Consider the following 14,637-nt stretch of genomic DNA (forward strand, 5'->3'; position numbering starts at 1 on the left):
AGTGGCATCATGAGCTAGGTTCATGCGTAGATGTCTTCTCGAGTAGAACACAAAAGTTTTTGTGGGCGGTGATGTGCATTTTGCTGCCCTCCTTAGTCTTTTCTTGATTCCGCGGTATTGTTGGATTGAAGCAGCTTGGACCGACATTACTCGTACGCTTACGAGAGACTGGTTTCATAGTTACGAGTAACCCCCTTTGCTCAAAGATGACTGGCAAGTGTCGGTTTCTCCAACTTTAGTTGAATCGGATTTGACCGAGGAGGTCCTTGGATGAGGTTAAATAGCAACTCATATATCTCCGTTGTGGTGTTTGCGTAAGTAAGATGCGATCCTACTAGATACCCTTGGTCACCACGTAAAACATGCAACAACAAAATTAGAGGACGTCTAACTTGTTTTTGCAGGGTATGATTGTGATGTGATATGGCCAACGATGTGATGTGATATATTGGATGTATGAGATGATCATGTTGTAATAGAAATATCGACTTGCACGTCGATGGTACGGCAACCGGCAGGAGCCATAGGGTTGTCTTTATACTAACGTTTGTGCTTGCAGATGCGTTTACTATTTTGCTAGGATGTAGCTTTAGTAGTAATAGCATAAGTAGCACGACGACCCCGATGGCAACACGTTGATGGATGATCATGGTGTGGCGCCGGTGACAAGAAGATCGTGCCGGTGCTTTGGTGATGGAGATCGAGAAGCACGTGATGATGGCCATATCATGTCACTTATGAATTGCATGTGATGTTAATCCTTTTATGCACCTTATTTTGCTTAGAACGACGGTAGCATTATGAGGTGATCTCTCACTAAAATTTCAAGACGAAATTGTGTTCTCCCCGACTGTGCACCGTTGCTACAGTTCGTCGTTTCGAGACACCACATGATGATCGGGTGTGATAGGCTCAACGTTCACATACAACGGGTGCAAAACAGTTGCGCACGCAGAACACTCGGGTTAAGCTTGACGAGCCTAGCATGTGCAGACATGGCCTCAGAACACATGAGACCGAAAGGTCGGTCGTGAATCATATAGTTGATATGATTAGCATAGGGATGCTTACCACTGAAACTACTCTCGACTCACGTGATGATCGGACTTGGGATAGTGTAAGTGGATCATGAACCACTCAAATGACTAGAGAGATGTACTTTTTGAGTGGGAGTTTAGCATATAATTTGATTAAGTTGAACTCTAATTATCTTGAACATAGTCTAAGTCCACTTTGAATATATTTGTGTTGTAGATCATGGCTCACGCGACAGTCATCCTGAATTTTAATACGTTCCTAGAGAAAGCTAAGTTGAAAGATGATGGAAGCAACTTTGTAGACTGGGCTCGTAATCTTAAGCTAATCTTACAAGCTGGGAAGAAGGATTATGTCCTTAATGCTGCGCTAGGAGATGAACCACCCGCTACGGCTGATCAGGATGTTAAGAGCGCTTGGTTAGCACGTAAGGAGGACTACTCAATAGTTCAATGTGCAGTCTTGTATGGCTTAGAACCGGGACTTTAACGTCGCTTTGAGCGTCATGGAGCATTTGAGGTGTTCCAGGAGTTGGAGTTTATCTTTCAGAAGAACGCCCGGATCGAGAGTTATGAGACCTCCGATAAATTCTATGCTTGCAAGATGGAGGAAAACTCGTCTGTCAGTGATCATGTGCTCAAAATGTCTGGGTACTCAAACCGTCTAGCTGAACTGGGAATTGAACTCCCGCAAGAAGCTATCACTGACAGAATCCTTCAATCACTGCCGCCAAGCTACAAAGGCTTTGTGTTGAACTACAACATGCAAGGGATGAACAAGTCTCCCGGCGAGTTGTTTGCGATGTTGAAAGTCGCAGAGTCTGAACTCCGCAAAGAGCATCAAGTGTTGATGGTGAATAAGACCACTAGTTTCAAGAGAAACGACAAAGGCAAGAAAGGCAATTCAAAGAAAAGTGGCAAGCCTGTTGCCAATCCGTCGAAGAAACCCAAAGCTGGACCTAAGCCTGAAACAGAGTGTTTCTATTGCAAGGGTATGGGTCACTGGAAGCGCAATTGCCCCAAGTATCTGGGAGATAAGAAGACGGGCAAAGAAAAATCAGGTATATTTGATATACATGTTATTGATGTGTACTTAACCGGCTCTCGTAGTAGTGCCTGGGTATTTGATACCGGTTCTGTTGCTCACATTTGCAACTCGAAGCAGGAACTGCGGAATAGACGAAGGCTGGCGAAAGACGAAGTGACGATGCGCGTAGGAAATGGTTCCAAGGTTGATGCAATCGCCGTCGGCACAGTGTCACTTCAGCTACCATCGGGATTAGTGATGAACTTAAATCATTGTTATTTAGTGCCTGCGTTGAGCATGAACATTATATCTGGATCTTGTTTATTGCGAGATGGTTACTCTTTTAAGTCTGAGAATAATGGTTGTTCTATTTCTATGAGTAACATCTTTTATGGTCATGCACCGAATGTGAGAGGATTGTTCATATTGAATCTTGATAGCGATACGCATATACATAACATTGAGACCAAAAGAGTTAGAGTAAACAATGATAGCGCCATATTTTTGTGGCACTGCCGCTTGGGTCATATTGGTGTAAAGCGCATGAAGAAACTCCATGCTGATGGACTTTTGGAGTCACTTGACTTTGATTCACTTGACACGTGCGAACCATGCCTCATGGGCAAGATGACCAAGACTCCGTTCTCCGGAACAATGGAGCGTGCAAGTGACTTATTGGAAATCATACATACCGATGTGTGTGGTCCAATGAACGTGGAGGCACGCGGCGGATATCGTTATTTTCTCACCTTCACTGACGATTTAAGTAGATATGGTTATGTCTACTTGATGAAGCACAAGTCCGAAACATTTGAAAAGTTCAAGCAATTTCAGAGTGAAGTGGAAAATCATCGTAACAAGAAGATCAAGTTCCTACGTTCTGATCGTGGGGGTGAATATCTGAGTTTCGAGTTTGGTGCTCACTTAAGACAATGTGGAATTGTTTCACAGTTAACACCGCCTGGAACACCACAGCGTAATGGTGTGTCCGAACGTCGTAATCGTACTTTGTTAGAGATGGTGCGATCTATGATGTCTCTTACTGATTTGCCGTTATCATTTTGGGGTTATGCATTAGAGACAGCTGCATTCACTTTAAATAGGGCACCATCAAAATCCGTTGAGACGACACCATACGAACTGTGGTATGGCAAAAGGCCAAAGTTGTCGTTTCTTAAAGTTTGGGGATGTGATTCTTATGTCAAAAAGCATCAGCCTGAAAAGCTGGAACCCAAAGCGGAAAAGTGCGTCTTCATAGGTTACCCAAAAGAGACAGTTGGGTACACCTTCTATCTCAAATCCGAGGGCAAAGTGTTTGTTGCTAAGAACGGAGCTTTTCTCGAGAAGGAGTTTCTCTCGAGAGAATTGAGTGGGAGGAAGATAGAACTTGACGAGGTTGTCGAACCTCTCATCCCTCTGGATGGTGGCGCAGGGCAAGGGGAAACCTCTGTCATTGCGACGCCGGTTGAGGAGTAAGTTAATGATGATGATCATGAAACTCCAGTTCAAGTTTCTGTTGAACCACGCAGGTCGACGAGATCACGTGCTGCTCCAGAGTGGTACAGTAATCCCGTCTTATCAATCATGTTGTTAGACAACAATGAACCTGCAATTTATGAAGAAGCAATGGTGGGCCCAGATTCCAACAAATGGCTAGAAGCCATGAAATCCGAGATAGGATCCATGTATGAGAACAAAGTGTGGACTTTGGAGATACTACCTGAGGGCCGCAAGGCTATTCAGAATAAATGGATCTTTAAGAAGAAGACGGACGATGACGGTAATGTGACCGTTTATAAAGCTCGACTTGTGGCAAAGGGTTTTTCACAAGTTCCAGGAGTTGACTACGATGAGACTTTCTCACCCGTAGCGATGCTTAAGTCCGTCAGAATAATGTTAGCAATAGCTGCATTTTTCGATTATGAAATCTGGCAGATGGATGTCAAAACGGCGTTCCTTAACGGTTTCCTTAAGGAAGAGTTGTATATGATGCAACCCGAAGGTTTTGTCGATCCTAAGAATGCTAATAAAGTGTGCAAGCTCCAGCGATCCATTTATGGACTGGTGCAAGCATCTCGGAGTTGGAACAAACGCTTTGATGAGGTGATCAAAGCATTTGGGTTTATACAAGTGGTTGGAGAATCTTGTATTTACAAGAAAGTGAGTGGGAGCTCTGTGGCGTTTCTAATATTATATGTGGATGACATATTACTGATTGGAAACAACGTAGAGCTTTTGGAGAGCATAAAAGGTTACTTGAATAAAAGTTTCTCTATGAAGGACCTAGGAGAAGCTGCTTACATTCTAGGCATTAAGATCTATAGGGATAGATCAAAACGCCTGATAGGACTTTCACAAAGCACATACCTTGATAAAGTTTTGAAGAGGTTCAAAATGGAACAGTCCAAGAAAGGGTTCTTGCCAGTTTTACAAGGTACAAGATTGAGTAAGACTCAGTGCCCAGCAACTTATGAAGATAGAGAGCATATGCGCTCCGTCCCCTATGCTTCAGCCATAGGTTCTATCATGTATGCAATGTTGTGCACTAGACCGGATGTTAGCCTGGCCATAAGTATGGCAGGTAGGTCCCAAAGTAATCCAGGAGTGGATCACTGGACAGCGGTCAAGAATATCCTGAAGTACCTGAAAAGGACTAAGGAGATGTTTCTCGTGTATGGAGGTGACGAAGAGCTCGTCGTAAAAGGTTACGTCGATGCAAGCTTTGACACAGATCCGGACGACTCTAAGTCGCAAACCGGATACGTATTTATTCTTAATGGGGGTGCAGTAAGCTGGTGCAGTTCCAAGCAAAGCGTCGTAGCAGATTCTACATGTGAAGCGGAGTACATGGCTGCCTCGGAGGCGGCTAAGGAGGGTGTCTGGATGAAGCAGTTCATGACAGATCTTGGAGTAGTGCCAAGTGCACTGGATCCAATAACCTTGTTCTGTGACAACACGGGTGCCATTGCCTTAGCAAAGGAACCACGGTTTCACAAGAAGACCAGACACATCAAATGACGCTTCAACCTCATCCACGACTACGTCGAGGAAGAGGACGTAAATATATGCAAAGTGCACACGGATTTGAATGTAGCAAACCCGCTGACTAAACCTCTTCCACGGCCAAAACATGATCGACACCAGAACTATATGGGTGTTAGATTTATTACAATGTAATTCACATGGTGATGTGAGGGCTGGATTATTGACTCTAGTGCAAGTGGGAGACTGTTGGAATTATGCCCTAGAGGCAATAATAAATATGGTTATTATTATAATTCCTGTATCAAGATAATAGTTTATTATCCATGCTATAATTGTATTGAATGAAGACTCATTTACATGTGTGGATACATAGACAAAACACCATCCCTAGCATGCCTCTAGTTGGCTAGCTAGTTGATCGATGATAGTCAGTGTCTTCTGATTATGAACAAGGTGTTGTTGCTTGATAACTGGATCACGTCATTGGGAGAATCACGTGATGGACTAGACCCAAACTAATAGACATAGCATGTTGATCGTGTCATTTTGTTGCTACTGTTTTCTGCGTGTCAAGTATTTATTCCTATGACCATGAGATCATATAACTCACTGACACCGGAGGAATGCTTTGTGTGTATCAAACGTCGCAACGTAACTGGGTGACTATAAAGATATTGAAATAGGTATGCGGATACTGACGATCGAATCTCGGGCAAGTAACATACCGAAGGACAAAGGGAATGACATACGGGATTATACGAATCCTTGGCACTGAGGTTCAAACGATAAGATCTTCGTAGAATATGTAGGATCCAATATGGGCATCCAGGTCCCGCTATTGGATATTGACCGAGGAGTCTCTCGGGTCATGTCTACATAGTTCTCGAACCCGCAGGATCTGCACACTTAAGGTTCGACGTTGTTTTATGCGTATTTGAGTTATATGGTTGGTTACCGAATGTTGTTCGGAGTCCCGGATGAGATCACGGACGTCACGAGAGTTTCCGGAATGGTCCGGAAACGAAGATTGATATATAGGATGACCTCATTTGATTACCGGAAGGTTTTCGGAGTTACCGGGAATGTACCGGGAATGACGAATGGGTTCCGGGAGTTCACCGGTGGGGCAACCCACCCCGGGGAAGCCCATAGGCCTTGGGGGAGACACACCAGCCCTTAGTGGGCTGGTGGGACAGCCCACAAGTGCCCTATGCGCCAAGGAGAAGAAAATCAAGAGAGAAAGAAAAAAAAGGAGGAGGTGGGAAGGAAAGGGCACTCCCTCCCACCAAACCTAGTCCAACTCGGTTTGGGGGGGGAGAGTTCTCCCCCTTGGACTCGGCCGACCCCCTTGGGGCTCCTTGAGCCCCAAGGCAAGGCCCCCTCCCTCCCACCTATATATACGGAGGTTTTAGGGCTGATTTGAGACGACTTTTCCACGGCAGCCTGACCACATACCTCCACGGTTTTTCCTCTAGATCGCGTTTCTGCGGAGCTCGGGCGGAGCCCTGCTGAGACAAGGTCATCACCAACCTCCGGAGCGCCGTCACGCTGCCGGAGAACTCTTCTACCTCTCCGTCTCTCTTGCTGGATCAAGAAGGCCGAGATCATCGTCGAGCTGTACGTGTGCTGAACGCGGAGGTGCCGTTCGTTCGGTACTAGATCGTGGGACTGATCGCGGGATTGTTCGCGGGGCGGATCGAGGGACGTGAGGACGTTCCACTACATCAACCGCGTTCTCTAATGCTTCTGCTGTACGGTCTACAAGGGTACGTAGATCACTCATCCCCTCTCGTAGATGGACATCACCATGATAGGTCTTCGTGCGCGTAGGAAAATTTTTGTTTCCCATGCGACGTTCCCCAACACTAAAGGGGGTCTTTAGTCCCGGATCGAGCCCCGAACCGGGACTAAAGATCCACCTAAATAAGCAGGAGTTAGAAAATTTCCAACCCAAATCGCATTCCCTTCTCTCCTTCTTCCTCGTTCTCCTGCCCGGCGCGGCACACCGACGAACTCGACGACGCCGTCAGGCTGCCCGCCATCCTGCTCGCCGCCGCCTGTCGTCCTGCTCGCCGCCGCCTGTCGTCCTGCTCGCCGCCGCCGTCCTTCTCGCCGTGCGCCGCCCTCCTCGCCGCGCGCCGCCGTCCTCCTCGCCGTGCGCCATCGACACCTCCGGCTGGTAAGCCCCCTCCTCCCCAACACTCCGGCCAGTAGAAGAAAAGAATAAAAAGGAGAAGAAAAGAAGAAAAAGGAGAAGAAAGGAAGAAAAAAGGAGAAGAAAAGAAGAAAAAGGGGAAGAAAGGAAGAAAAAGGAGAAGAAAGGAAGAAAACGGAGAAGAAAGGAAGAAAAAAGAGAAGAAAGGAAGAAAAAGGGAAGAAAAGAAGAAAAAGGAGAAGAAAGGAAGAAAAATGAGAAGAAAGGAAGAAAAGAAGAAAAATATTTTTTTTTGTCATTTAATTCCTATTGTTATTAGGTTTGTGCTAGATTATTAGGGTTAGTAATATGTAGAATTAGGAAAAAGGAAAATAAGAAGAGGAGGAGAAGAAAAGAAGAAAAAGGAGAATAAGAAGAGGAGGAGAGGAGAAGAAGAGGAAAAATAGAAGAAGAGGAGAAGTGGAAGAAGAGAAAAAAATTTAATTTTGCTATTGTATAGTGTATATGCTTAAGTGTTAATAGTGTTTCTTAGATTATTGCTTAATTTTGCTATTGTATATTCTTAAGTGTTAATAGTTTAATTTTGCTATTGTATATGCTTAAGTGTTAATAGTTTATTTTTAGCAAGAAAATTAATAGAACTAGTTTAATTTTGCTATTGTATATGCTTAAGTGTCCGGGACTGGGCTCCGCCCGACTGGTATTTTAGAGTTTAGGTTCTAGCCAAGACCCGGGACTAAAGGTCCTCCTATATAAAACGACACTTCGAAGTTTCCAACCCCTCTTATATAGTTTGTTAGTTTATTAGTTAATCAAATGTCCGTTTTTTTGCAGAACTATGGATCCACATGTCAGGAACCTCAAAGAGGAAGAACTTCTCGAAGATATAATCAAAGACGGCCCCGACGTTGGACCAGCTGAATCTCCGTCGTCATATCTAAACCCCTCCGGATATGGAATGGAGGTCGAGCGACACGAAGATGAAGCCGATGGGGCAGGAGATAGGTCCAATGACGGAGAAGGTGATAAGTCCGGCGAGGTATACATATGAAGTTCGACAATCACTTGTAATATGTGAAAAATATTGGAGATAGCTCTATATTGTATACATATATATTCATTTGACGAATGTTTCTCCCTCTTAGGCCTCCACATCGAGCAAAGCTACGAAACGAGGCCCGACTAGAAAGTTGGATGCACGGACGCATTACACCTTTGAGGTGATATTGCCTACGGGCGAACCCAAGCTTCCTAAGAATGCTGCTGACACATTCAAGAAGCAACGCGGAGTTCTCGTTAGGGATGACATCCCGATCAGCGTTCGGGAGTGGAACAAGCGCAAAGGGGCAGCCGATAGTGACTATGTCGCCGAAAGGTACAAAGATAATCTTTGGAATGATCTCATGTCACATTTCAACCTGCGAGAATGTGAGAATGAAGACGCCGCAGACAAACTGAGGGCCAAAGTCAAGAAGTGGACTATAAAGAAGATGGCCGAACTGTTCCGTAGCTGGAAGAAGAAGCTATGGAAAAACTATCTGAAGACAAAGAAAGTGCCACTATTCGAGGGGTATCTAGCCAAGCACGCGAATCACTGGAAGGCATTTCAAGAGTACAAGGAGTCAGAAGATGCCCAGGCATTATCAGAAAACAACAAGATAAATGCCGACAAGAAGAAATATCACCACAAGCTGGGGCCAGGGGGCTATGAGACTGCCATCCCAAAGTGGGATAAGAAAGAGCAAGATCTGTTAGATAAAGGCATCGTACCTGAACCACTCCGTGATGTGTGGGAATTGAGAGCAAGAAATTGGTTCCTTGCGCATGGTGGGTCGTACGACGAAACAACAGGGGACCTCATCTGCAATGATGATCTTAGGATACCCAGGGAGAATTGGAAAAGGATAGTGAAAGAAATTAAGGAGGGACAAAGAAAGTTCACTGCAGATAGAGATAAAGATTTGCTCACACTGGTCCTCGGCAATGACGAACATGGAGGACGAACGCGAGGCTTCGGTCCTTCTTACCCGTGGTGGCTTGGGTTTGCCAGAGACCAAGACACTTACAGAAGCCGAGATAGAGCAAAGAAGCGGCAGCAGGATGAGAAGAATGACAAGTTCAACCAGTTGCTTGCCAGGATTAACGAGCAACAGAAGCATATTGATGAGCTTAGAGGAGTAGTGCGCGAGGAAGATCTTGCACTTGATATTACCGGCGCCCCATCTAAGCGAAAAAGCAGCATGGCTGAATCTGAGGCCCCACCCGACGATGCACGAAGAATGATAGAGGGCGGTCCTAGCTACCCCGTGGATGGAATCAAGGAGTCAACATCATGTGAACTCCATCAGAAATTCAAGAACATATCCATGAAGGTGGCCGTCGGACAAGCTTTACCTTCTGGCCCTGATGCACGCTGGCATGGCCGTGAGATTCCAGCTGGCTTTGCTAAAGTTGGGGTGGATGAAATCCTGACGGGGTTTCATGATATGGAGCTCGACATAGCTGGACCCGAAGATGAGAGGACACTCGGAGTAGTACTGGGTGGAGTCATCCTATGGGACAAGAACTACATCAAGCTTCCAGGCTCGGCCCCAAGGACAACATCGCCTCCGAGTCGTCGCACGTCACCTACACCTCCATTACCTCCAAGCCCTCCACATGACGTCGGCCAGCACAACATGAGTCCATCTCGATCACCGCCTCGGGACTTGGGTCGTCCGTCTCCGCCGCCACCCGCTCCGGATACTAAGCGGTAGCGTGCCACCAAGAACGCTCCGCCGACGATTCCTAAGCGACGGAGCCCCCCAAAGCGCAAACGGTCGCCCCTCCCAAAGGTACGTCATGCTAATCTTCCTATGAGACCTTATGATCGTACCCCCGAGGAAAACGCCAGGATAGCAAAGGAACATCATGATGCGCAGATGAAAAAGAAGGAACCAGAGCCCCGTCCGGAATACACCGAGAAGCAAATAACATTTGCAAAATACTTCACGACCCTTCCATCACAGTATGACTTACACCATAAGCCTGATGACTATACACGCACATTGCAGAAGAAAGTGAAAAAGAGCAGATCACGTGCAAGTGCAAGTGGGAGCAAATCAAGTTCAACTACACGCAAGAAAAAATCAGACGTTCCTCAGCTTGGACAACAGGCCAAACAGTCGATCCCACCCCTCAAGGTGTTAACCAAGAATGTTCCCCCTCCGGTGCAGGGGCAAGCTTTTGAAATAGCAAAGAATTGGGCGGCTGAATGGGGTGTCTCGGTTGAAGATGTTCTGGCTTCCCAAGACGACAGGTTACCCAAGGCTGTGGTAGCCCCTAAGCCACAGTTTGTCATGGGAGAGCCTTTGGTCAGCAAAGATGATCTCCCAACAAATATGCGTTACTTGCATCAATGGTACTTAAGTGAATCAAAGAATGGGAGAACGATGATCGTGGTGAGTGTCCCACGGGAGTACTACGGCCGCCCCGAAGAAATCCATATCGACTTTGATGAACTCTTCCAGATGTACAATGGCGACGCCCTCGACAAATCGCTTATGAGTTGCTATTGTCTGTAAGTTTTTCAATTCGTTGTCTACATATAACTTGTTTAGTTATTTCAATTCATTGTCTATATATAACTTGTACTCTATTATGCAGAAAGAAGATTATGGATTGTAAAAGTAAGAACATCCTAAATATTGGGTTTATTGACCCAGATAAAATACATATAGTGACGCTAACTGATAAACCAAAGGAGACGGAGGAAAACCTTCTAAGGTTTCTAACAAATCAAAATTTCTGTGACCACATACTGTTTCCATACAACTTCAGGTGACGGTCTTTACTCTGTTGCGTCCATTCACTTATAAGTGTAATTGATAAGTTACTGACACACACACACACACACACACATATATATATATATATACATGTGCAGCTTCCATTGGATTCTGTTGGACATTCAAATTGATAAGGGAAGAGTTGATGCCTTCGACCCATTATCGAGACCCTTGGAACAGTTCCAAAGCCTGCAGGACATGCTCCAAGGGTAATTTCAATCATTCTTACGCTCTATCGGTCTCTTTCGATGATTTTCTGATATATCAATTAATGAAAAACTTAGCAAATCATTATCCTTGTCGGGCAGGGTTTGGAAGCGGTTCAAGTGCGTGACTCCCGGTAACTTTCCTGAGAAGCTGACCTTTAGAGCGGCTCAGTTAAGTAGTAGTATGATATACTTCTATTTTCAATACATTTATGATGCTAGATTATTATTTTAATTATATATATTTTATTCTCGTAAAGTGCGACCAGCAGCCACGGGGAACACATCTATGCGGATACTATGTTTGTGAGACCATTCACACGTTTACCTCTGAGCACAAGGATCACAGATTCGACGTAAGCAATGAACATTCACACCTCTATTTTTACCCGTCATTCTTTGTTATCATGATTGATATTCATATTCATCTCTTCTTATATAGTACACGGCCATGAGCACGAATGTCCTACCAGAGCAAAGCGCGATTGCTGTTGCAGAGGAGCTTGCGACCTTTCTGAGGACGGAAGCTATAGATGACAAATGACGATTTAGTGTAGCTAGGGGCCATTACTGATGTTCGTCCATGTAATCGAATAGACGGGCTCTAGTCCCGATAATTCAGATCTCCATATAATTGTATATATATGCTCGCTTGTAAGATAAGTTAATCTTATATATATATGCATAATTATTTATATTTAAATTATATGAAAATTAATTCCCGAACACCAAATGAGGCATCACGTTAATCTCCCGAACACCTAAACCCTAAAACCCAAAAATAATTTCATTCAAAAAAAAACCAAAAATAAGCAAAATCTGAAACTCTTTAGTCCCGGCCCGTGTAACGAATCGGGACTAAAGGTCCTGCCCCTGGGACGCTACGAGGCGCCCACATGGAGCACCTTTAGTCCCGTCTTGTAACAGGGCCGGGACTAAAGGTTAGGCCTTTAGTCCCGCCCCTTTAGTCCCGGTTGGTGAACCGGGACTAAAGCCCCTTACGGGCCGGGGCTAAAGGCCCCGTCCCCACTAGTGTATTCATCACATGCGGTCCTCTATCACATTGATCATTTGGTGGTGAAGAGCAAGTATCCTAACTACTAGTATGTGTCTTCCCATTTTCTTCGTTTAGAAAAATCGCTTCTTGGCTAGGTAAAATACAGGCAAGAAGTAATAAGTTTTTCTTTAGGGGGTTGGGAGGGGGGGGAGGGTCATCTTCCAAATGGGAGACATTGGCTTCTAAAAGCATCCTCCTCCAATACCAAAACAGAGGAGGGCCATATTATTACTATTATGGCAAGAATGTCTACGTTTTTTTTTTCAAAAACATGCAACACATGTCAGTTATATTAATATGGAGAAGAGTTACAAATTACAACTGAAATAGACAAGGACAAAATCTTAGTCGATGCAAACTCCGCAACGGCACTAGTACATGCCCCTAGCTCACATAGCCCTACTCATTGTTGCCTGCCCCCACGCATCCTTGTTTGTCGCCATTGCTTGTATTTGTCGTGTCAGTTGTACCAGATGGTGCATCGGTGACGATTTAGCCACAAAGACATGCACATTCCTTTCTAACCAAAGCTTCCTAAAACCAACAATGATGATCGTTGATGCTTCTCGGATTTTAGACCGGCAATTGTCTCGCAGTGGAGCACCAGTGCACCCTAGCCAAGTTATCTTGAGATTGAGAAGGAGCAAGAAGCCCAAGTCTGACTGTAGCTAGAAGCATAAACCAGAACTGTCGCTTGTATGAACATTGGGCCATCATATGCTTTATATTCTCATGGGCTTGGTCACAAAAGCAAACAACCTGGTGGTCGATGCATGTTCCTCTATTGCATTGCAGGTGATCTTTCGTCCAACAAGGGTCATGCATAGCAATCCAAGTGAAATACCTCTCCTTGGGCGGCGCATCATTCTTTCATAAGTGTGTTGCATAGTGAGACATCTCAACTCCAAAGAAGTAGGCCTTGTAGGCCAATTTGGTAGAGTACTGCCCATTTGCCTCGAGCCGCCAAATGAAATTATCTGCTTCTCGATATAAAGGGGTGAGTTTATGATTTCTAGCCACACATCCATGAATTCGACAATGACCTAGATGGATGATACGTCTCCAACGTATCTATAATTTTTGATTGTTACATGTTATTATATTATCATTTTTGGATGTTTTATGATCATTTTATAGCAACATTATATCGTTTTTTGGAACTAACCTATTGACATAGTGCATACTACTAGTTGCCATTTTTTTTTCCTTCATGGAAAATTAATATCAGATGAACTTCAAATACCATGAAACTTTACACAGATTTTTTTGGACCAGAAGAAAACTTGGGAGCCAAGAAGGAGCACCAAAGGAGGCCCAGGCGACCCACTAGACACCAGGGTGCACCTAGGGCCCCTAGCATGACATCATGCCTAATGGGGCCCTCGAGCGTCTCCTCCACCGCCTCCGAGCTCTATAAATACCACAATATTCAGAAAACCCTAGGGAAGTCGACGAAAAATCGTTTCAGCCACCGCAAGTTCCAGAAGCCACGAAATTCAATCTACATGCCGTTTCGGAGAGGAACACGGTCATATAGGGATTCAGTATCCTCATTGGTGCCCCTCCAATGATGCGTGAGTAGTTCATATCAAACCTACGGATCCGTATGCAGTAGCTAGATGGCTTTTCTCTCTCGTTTTGTTTCTCAATACAATGGTCTCCTAGAGATTCATATAATGTAACTCTTTCTTTTGCGGTGTGACTGTTGTGATCCAATGAATTGCGAGTTAATGACTAGATCTATGAAATCATATTCATGCTTGATTATTATAGCCTCGTATTTCTTCTTCGATATTTGGTTTTGTCTGGACAACTTGATCTTTTATCTTGCATTGGGAAGAGGTTCTTTGTGACGTGTTTGATCTTGCGGTGCTCAATCTCAGTGACAGAAAGAGGCATGACACGCATGTATCGTTGATATCAAGGATAAAATGATGGGGTTTATTCCTACATAAATAGATCTTGTCTACATCATGGCATTGTTCTTAAGGCATTACACTGTTTCTTCATGAACTCGGTACACTACATGCATGCTGGATAGCGGTCGATGTGTCAAGTAATAAAAGTAGATGCACGCAGAAGTCGGTCTACTTGTCTTGGACGTGATGCCTATATACATGATCATTGTCTTGAATATCATCATAATTATTTTCTCATCTATCAATTGCCCAATAGTAATTTGTCTACCCACCATTTGCTATTTTCTCAAGAGAAACCACTAGTGAAACCTACGGCCCCGTCTAGTTCACATCATCTATTTGCAATCTCTACTTTGCTATTCGCGTTTCTATTTTATTTGCTCTTTTATTTTCAGATCTATATCATCAAAAAACCTAAAAATACCTT

This window comes from Hordeum vulgare, chromosome 5H (assembly GCF_904849725.1).
Source record: "Hordeum vulgare subsp. vulgare chromosome 5H, MorexV3_pseudomolecules_assembly, whole genome shotgun sequence".
In the NCBI taxonomy this organism is placed as follows: domain Eukaryota; kingdom Viridiplantae; phylum Streptophyta; class Magnoliopsida; order Poales; family Poaceae; genus Hordeum; species Hordeum vulgare.